The sequence below is a fragment of the Trichechus manatus genome, unplaced genomic scaffold (assembly GCF_000243295.1).
Source record: "Trichechus manatus latirostris isolate Lorelei unplaced genomic scaffold, TriManLat1.0 scaffold00353, whole genome shotgun sequence".
Taxonomy (NCBI): domain Eukaryota; kingdom Metazoa; phylum Chordata; class Mammalia; order Sirenia; family Trichechidae; genus Trichechus; species Trichechus manatus.
In genome coordinates, this window is record NW_004444289.1 from 225,248 (window position 1) to 233,064 (window position 7,817).

Here is a 7,817-nt window from a genome sequence, read left to right on the forward strand (position 1 = left end):
TAGGGAACCAGAGATGTCAATATGTAAACAATAACAATGTCAAAACAAAAAAGAGTGAAGAAATGGTGTAGTTATAGAACTTCAAATGGAGAAGAAATCATGGCAACATCAAGAAATAAAAGACATTTAAAGTTAGGAAAATTTAGGTAAAATTCAAGGTAACCACAAGGAAGCTAACAACGCTACCCATCAAAATAAAAAATAAGAAAAAATAAAGACTTAGTAAACACGAAATAAAAAATAAAGGAATGAAAAGAAAATCCATAAACAGTACTGAGCACAGAAAATTAAACAGAACAAAGAAGCAGTCAATACCACACACACATACACACAAAATACAACAAAATGACAGCAGTAAACTCATACCTATCAGTAATTATGCTGAATGTAAGAGGCTTAAATGCACCAGTAAAGAGAGAGAGAGTGGTTCAATGGACTATAAAACATTACCCATTTATATGCTGTTTACAAGAAACACACTTTAAACACAAAGATATAGACAAACTAAAACTCAAAGGATGGAAAAAAAGTCTATCAAGCAAACAATAACCAAAAAATAGCAGATGTGGCAATATTAATCTCTGATAAAATAGACTTTAAATCAAAATACACCATAAACTATAAGGAAGAACACTATAGAAGGTTAAAGTGTCAATATACCAGGAGAACGTAACCATAATAAATATATATGCACCCAATGATAGGGTTCCAAAAAACATAAAACAAACTCTAACATCAATGAAAAGAGAAATAGATAGTTCCACAATAATAGTAGGAGACTTTTGGTGATGGACAGGATGTCTAGAAAGAAATTCAATAAAGATACAGAAAGCCTAAATGCCACAACCTGTTTGACATCATAGACATATACAGAGCAATCCACCCAACAGCAGCAAAGTATACTTTCTTTTCCAACACATATGGAACATTCTCCAGAATACACCACATTTTAGGCCACAAAGCAAGGCTCAACATAATCCAAAACATAGAAACAATACAAAGCATCTTCTCTGACCACAACACCATAAAAGTAGAAATAAATAACAGGAATAGCAAGGGGAAAAAATCAAATACATGAAAACTGAAAAACACCTTGCTTAAAAACCACTGAGTAATAGAAGAAATCAAGGATAGAATTTAAAAAATTCCATAGCGTCAAATGAGAATGAAAATAAATCTTACCAAAAACTTTGGGACACAAAGTAAAAGCAGCCTTTAGAGGTCAATTTATAGCAATAAATACACTTATCAAAAAAGAAAAAAAGGACCAAAATCAAAATGTTAACTCTAAAACTCAAACAAATAGAAAGAGAGCAGCAAAAGAAGCCCACAGTCACCAGAAGAAAGGAAACAATAAAGATTAGAACAGAAGTAAATGAAATAGAGAACAGAAAAACAATAGAAAGAATCAAGAAAACCAGAAGTTGGCTCTTTGAAAGGATCAACAAAATCAACAAATCATTGGCCAAGCTGACAAAAGAAAAACTGGACAGGAAGCAAATAACCTGAATAAAAAATGAGAGAAGTGATACTACAACAGAATCAACTGAAATTAAAAAAAAAAAAAAAATAGAATACTAGGAACAATTGTACTCCAACAAATTTGAAAACCTAAAGGAAATGGACAAATTTCTAGAAACACACTACCACCTAAACTAACACAAGTTGAGGTAGAAAACATAAACAGACACATAACAAGAGATTGAAGAGATCATTAAAAAAAACTCCCAATAACAACAAAAAGCCCTGGCCCGGACAACTTCACTGGAGAATTCTACCAAACATTCAGAGAAGAACTCACACCAATACTGCTCAAATTAATTCAAAGCATAGAAAAGGAAGGAATACACCCGCATTCATTCTATGAAGCCAGATTAACCCTGATACCAAAGCCAGGTAAAGACGGTGCTTAAAAAAAAAGACTACGGGCCAATATGCATCATGAATACAGACACAAAAATTCTAGCCGATAGAATTCAACAGCATATCAAAAAAATAATAACATCACGACCAAGTGGGTTTCATACCAGGTATGCAAGGACAGTTCAATATTAGAAAATCAATCAACAAAATCCACCACATAAATAAAAGAAAAGAATCATATGATCACCTCAATTGATGAAGAAAAGGCATTTTACAAAGTCCAACACCCATTCCTGATAAAAACTCTTAGCAAAATAGAATAGAAGGGAAATTTCTTGATATAATAAAGGACATTTATACAAAACCAACAGCCAACATCATTCTCAATGGGGAGAGACCAAAAGCATTCTCTCTTGAGAACAAGAATCAGACAAGGATGACCTTTATCACCACTGTCATTCAACATTGTGATGGAAGTCCTAGCCAGAGCAATAAGAAAAGGAAAAGAAATACAGGGCATCCAAAATGGGAAGGGAGAGATAAAACTATTCACAGATGATATGATCCTATCTATACATAGAAAACTCCAAATAATCTACAAGAAAGCTACTGGAACTAATAGAAAGTTTCAGCAAAATATCAGGATACAAGATTAACGTTAAAAAAAATCAATTGGATTCCTCTAAACCAACAAAGAGAACTTCGAAAACGATATCAGGAAATCAATACCATACACAATAGCTCCGAAGAAGATAAATACTTAATAATAAATCTAACCAGGGACGTAAAAGACCTATACAAAGAAAACTACAAAACTACTGCATGGAAAACAAGAGAGCAACATAAATGGAAAAAACAGACACATACTCATGGATAGGAAGACTCAACCTTGTGAAAATGTCAATACTACCCAAGGTGATCTACAGATAAAATGCAATCGCAATCCAAATTCCAACAGCATTCTTTAATAGGATGGAGAAACTAATCAACAACTTTGTATGGAAAGGAAAGAGGACCTGGATAAGTAAAGCATTATTGAAGAAGAACAAAGTGGGAGGCCTCACACTTCCTGATCTTAGAATCTGCTATACAGCCATGGTAGTCAAAACAGCCTGGTACTGGTACAACGACAGACACATAGGCCAATGGAACAGAACTGATAACCCAGGTGTAAATCCATCCACCTGCGGTCAGCTGATACTTGAGAAAGTGCCAAAGTCCATTAAATGGGGAAAAGGCAGTCTTTTTAACAAAGATGCCGGCATAACTGGATGTACATCTGTAAAAAAAGAAACAGTAGCTATACTTCACACCATACACAAAAACTAATGCAAAATGTGTCCAAGACCTAAATATAAAACCTAAAATGGTAAAGATCATGGAAGAAAAAATAGGGACAACACTAGGGGTCCTAATACATGACTTTAATACAATACAAACCATATCTAACAATGTCCCAAAACCAGAAGATAAACTTGATAACTGGGAGCTTCTAAAAATTAAATCCTTAGGCTCATAAAAAGACTTCACCAAAAGATTAAAAACGGAAACTACAGACTGGTAAAAATTTTTTTTCACTATGACGTATCTGACAAAGGTCTAACCTCTAAAGTCTACCAAATACTTCAACACCTCAACAGCAAAAAGACAAATAATCCAATTAAAAAATGGGCAAAGGATATGAACAGACACTGCACCAAAGAAAACTTTCAGGCGGCTAAGACACACGTTAAGAAATGCTTGTGATCATTATCCATTAGAGAATTGCAAGTCAAAACTACAATAAGATGCCATCTCAGCCCATCAAAACTGGCAGTAATCAGAAATCAGAAAATAATGAATGTTGGAGAGGGTGTGAGGAGATTTGAACTATTATGTACTTATGGTGGATATGTAAAATAGTACAACCACGATGAAAAACGATACAGCACCTCCTTTAAAAGCTAGAAATAGAAATACCACATTATCCAGCAATCCCATTCCTAGGAGTATATCCTACAGAAATGAGTCATCACATGAACAGACATATGCACATCCATGTTCATTGCAGCATTATTCACAATAGCAAAAAATGGAAACAATCTAAGTGCCCATCAACAGATTAATGGATAAAAAAATGATAGTACATACACACAATGGAATACTACAAAATGATAAAGAACAGTGATGAATCTGTGAAACATCTCACACCACGGATGAATCTGGGGGACATTATGCTGATCGAAATAAGCCAATCAAAAAAGGAGGAATATTGTGTGAGACCACTATCGTAAAAACCCAAGAAAAGGTTTTCACACACACACACACAAAAACAATCTTTGATGGCTACTAGGGAGGGAAGGGATATGGAGGGGAATCACTGACTAGATGGTAGACAAGGGTCAATTTTGGTGAAGGGAAAGACAACACACATATAGGGGAAGTCAGCACAACTGGACCAAGGTAAAGTCATAGAAGCATCCTAGACACGTCCAAACACCCTGATGGACTTAGTTGTCAGGGTAGAGGGCTTGGAAACATGGTCATGGGAGAAATCTAGGTCAATTGACATAACATTGTTCATAAAGAAAATGTACAACATCCTACTTTGGTGAGCAGCATCTTGGATTTTAAAAGCTTTCGAGTGGCCATCTAAGACATGTTTATTGGTACCATCTAACCTGGAGAAAAGGAGAACGAAGAAAACCAAAGATACAAGGAAAATATTAGCCCAAAGGACTAAAGTACCACATGAACCACAGCCTCCACCAGCCTGAGCCCAGAAGAAGTATATGGTGCCCGGCTACCATCACCAACTGCTCTGAGAGGGATCACAATAGAGAGTCCTGGACAGAGCAGGAGAAAAAATGTACAACAAAATTAAAATTTACAAAAAAAGGTCAGACTTACTGGTCTGACAGACTGGAGGAACTCCCGAGACTATGGCTCCTGGACACTCTGCTAACTCAGAACTGAAACCACTCCCAAAGCTCACTTTTCAGACAAAGATTAGACAGGCCTATAAAACAAACAATAACACATGTGAGGTTCAATCAAATACACAAGACCAAATGGGCAACTCCTGCCCAAAAGCAAGATGAGAAGACGGGAAAGGACAGGAAAACTGGACGAGTGGACGGGGAAACTGGAGTGGAAAGGGGAAGAGGCTGTCGTATTGGGGGGATTGAAACCAATGTTACAAAACATTTTGTACACAAAGTTTCGAATGAGAAACTGATCTGCACTGTAAACTTTCCCCTAAAACACAATAAAATTAAAAAGAAAAATAAATCTTTGCTGTGCTAAGTGAATACAATTTTAGGTACTGTTTTTGAGTTCATTAGAAACTGGCCTGTTTGACCAATAGTGTCAAAACTTGTTGAAATTTTTTAAAATCTGAATGCTACATATTTTATTTGAATATGAGTATTAGATATTGGATTAAAGATTAAATTATAATATTAGATATGTTACCACATAAACTCCTTAACTTTCTGTCTCAGTATTCTTTTTTTATTGTACTTTAAATGAAGGTTTACAGAACAAATAGTTTCTCATTAGACAGTTAATACACATACTGTTTTTTTGGACAATGATTAACAACCCTGCAACATGTCAACACTGTCCCTACTCAAACTTGGGTTTCCTATTACCAGCTTTCCTGTCCCCTCCTGCCTTCTAGCTCTTGTCCCTGGACTGTTGTGACACATTAGTCTCATTTTGTTTTATGGGGCTGTATAATCTTTGGCTGAACAGTGAACCTCAGGAGTGACTTCATTACTGAGTTAAAAGCGTGTCTAGGGGCCGTACTCTCGGGGTTTATTCATTCTCAGGCCAGTAAATCTGGTCTTCTTTTGTGAGTTGGACGTTTGTTCTACATATTTCTCCAGTTGTGTCTGGGATCCTCTGTTGTGATCCTTGTCAGAGAAATCAGTGGTGGTAGCCGGGCACCATCTAGTTATACTAGACTCAGTGTGGTGGAGGCCATGGTAGCTGTGGTCCATTAGTCCTTTGGACTAATCTTTTCCTTGTATCTTGTTGCCTTCATTCTCCCTTGCTCCCGAAGGGGTGAGACCAGTGAAGTGTCTTAGATGGCTGCTCACAGGCTTTTAAGATGCCAGACGCTACTCACCAAGTAGAATGTACATTTTCTTTATAAACTGTGTTATGCCAGTTGAGATAGATGTTCCAGAGATCATGGTCCCCACAGCCCTCGGCCCAGCAATTCTGTCCCTCAGGGAGTTTGGAAGTGTCTATGGAGCTTCCATGACCTTTCCTTGTACAAGGTGTGCTGGATTCCCCAGTATTGTGTACTGTCTTACCTTTCACAAAAGTTACCACTTATCTATTGTCTGTTTAGTTCCCCCCGGCCCCTCCCATCCCTCGTAACCAACAAAGATTTTTGCTTTTTGTATGTAAATTTTTCATGAGTTTTTACAGTAGAGGTCTCATACAATATTTGCCCTTTTGTGATTGACTTATTTCACTCAGCATAATGTCCTCCAGTTTCATCCATGTTATAATTCACAGATTCATCATTGTTCTTTACCGTTGCATAATACTCCATTGTGTGTATGTACCATAGTTTGTTTATCCATTCATCTGTTGATGGGCATCTAAGTTGTTTCCCTCTTTTTGCTATTGTGAACAATACTGCAATGAACGTGGCTGTGCATATGTCTATTCATGAGACGGCTCTTATTTCTCTAAGGTCTATTCCTAGGAGTGGGATTGCTGGATTGTATGGTATTTCTATTTCTAACTTTCTAAAGAAGTGCTATATCATTTTTCAAAACGGTTGTATCATTATGCATTCCCACCAGCAGTGCATAAGTGTTCCAATCTCCCCGCAGCCTCTCCAACATTTGTTATTTCCAGTGTTTTTGATTCATGCCAGTAATGCTGGGGCGAGACGGTATCTCACTATTTTTTTTTTTTTTTTTGATTTAAGGTAACACTTTTATTATTAGAGTAATTTTTTTATTGTTGTACTTAAATGAAGTTTATATTTCAAGTTAGTCTCCCATACAAAATTTTATGCATAAATTGTTATGTATAACAGCACATTCCTCCTTTCCACCCTTGATTCCCCAAGTCCATTCAACCAGCTCCTAACGCTCTCTGCCTTCCCATGTCACCTCTGGACAGAAGCTTCCCCTTTGGTCTCTTGTATCTGCTTGACTTAGAGGCACACTCTTCAGGAGTATCACTTTATGTCCCACCATCCAGTCCAATCTCTGTCTGAAGAGTTGGCCTCAGAAATTGTTTTAGTTCTGGGCTGATAGAGAGTCCAGGGGCCGTGCTTTCCGTGGTACCTCCAGTCTCAGTCAGACCATTAAGTCTGGTCTTCTTACTAGAGTTTGAGTTCTGCACCCCATCTATCTGCTGCTCCATCAGGGACTCTCTGTTGTGTTCCCTGTCAGGGCAGTCATTGGTGATAGCCGGACACTATCTAGTTCTTCTGGTCTCAGGCTGATGAAGTCTCTGGTTTGTGTGGCCTTTTCTGTCTCTTGGGCTAATATTTTTTGTGTGTCTTTGGTGTTCGTTCTCCTTACTCCAGGTGGTTGGGACCAATTCATGTGTCTTAGATGGCCGCTTGCAAGCTTTTAAGACCCCAGACGCCACTCACCAAAGTAGGATGCAGAACATTTTCTTAGTAAGCTTTGTTATGCCAATTGACCTAGATGTCCCCTGAAAGCATGGTCCCCAGACCCCACCTTCCTGCTACTCTGTCTCCTCAAAGTATTTGACTGTATTCAGGAAACTTCTTAGCTTTGGTTTAGTCCAGTTGTGCTGACTTCCCCTGTAGTGTATGCTGCCCTTTCCTTCACCTAAGATGATTCTTATCTACCATCTAGTTAGTAACTAACACTCACCCTCCCTCCCCACCCCCATAACCATCAAAGAATGTTTTCTTCTGTGTTTAAACCTTTTCTTGAGTTCTTATAATAGTGGTCTTATACAGTATTTGTCCT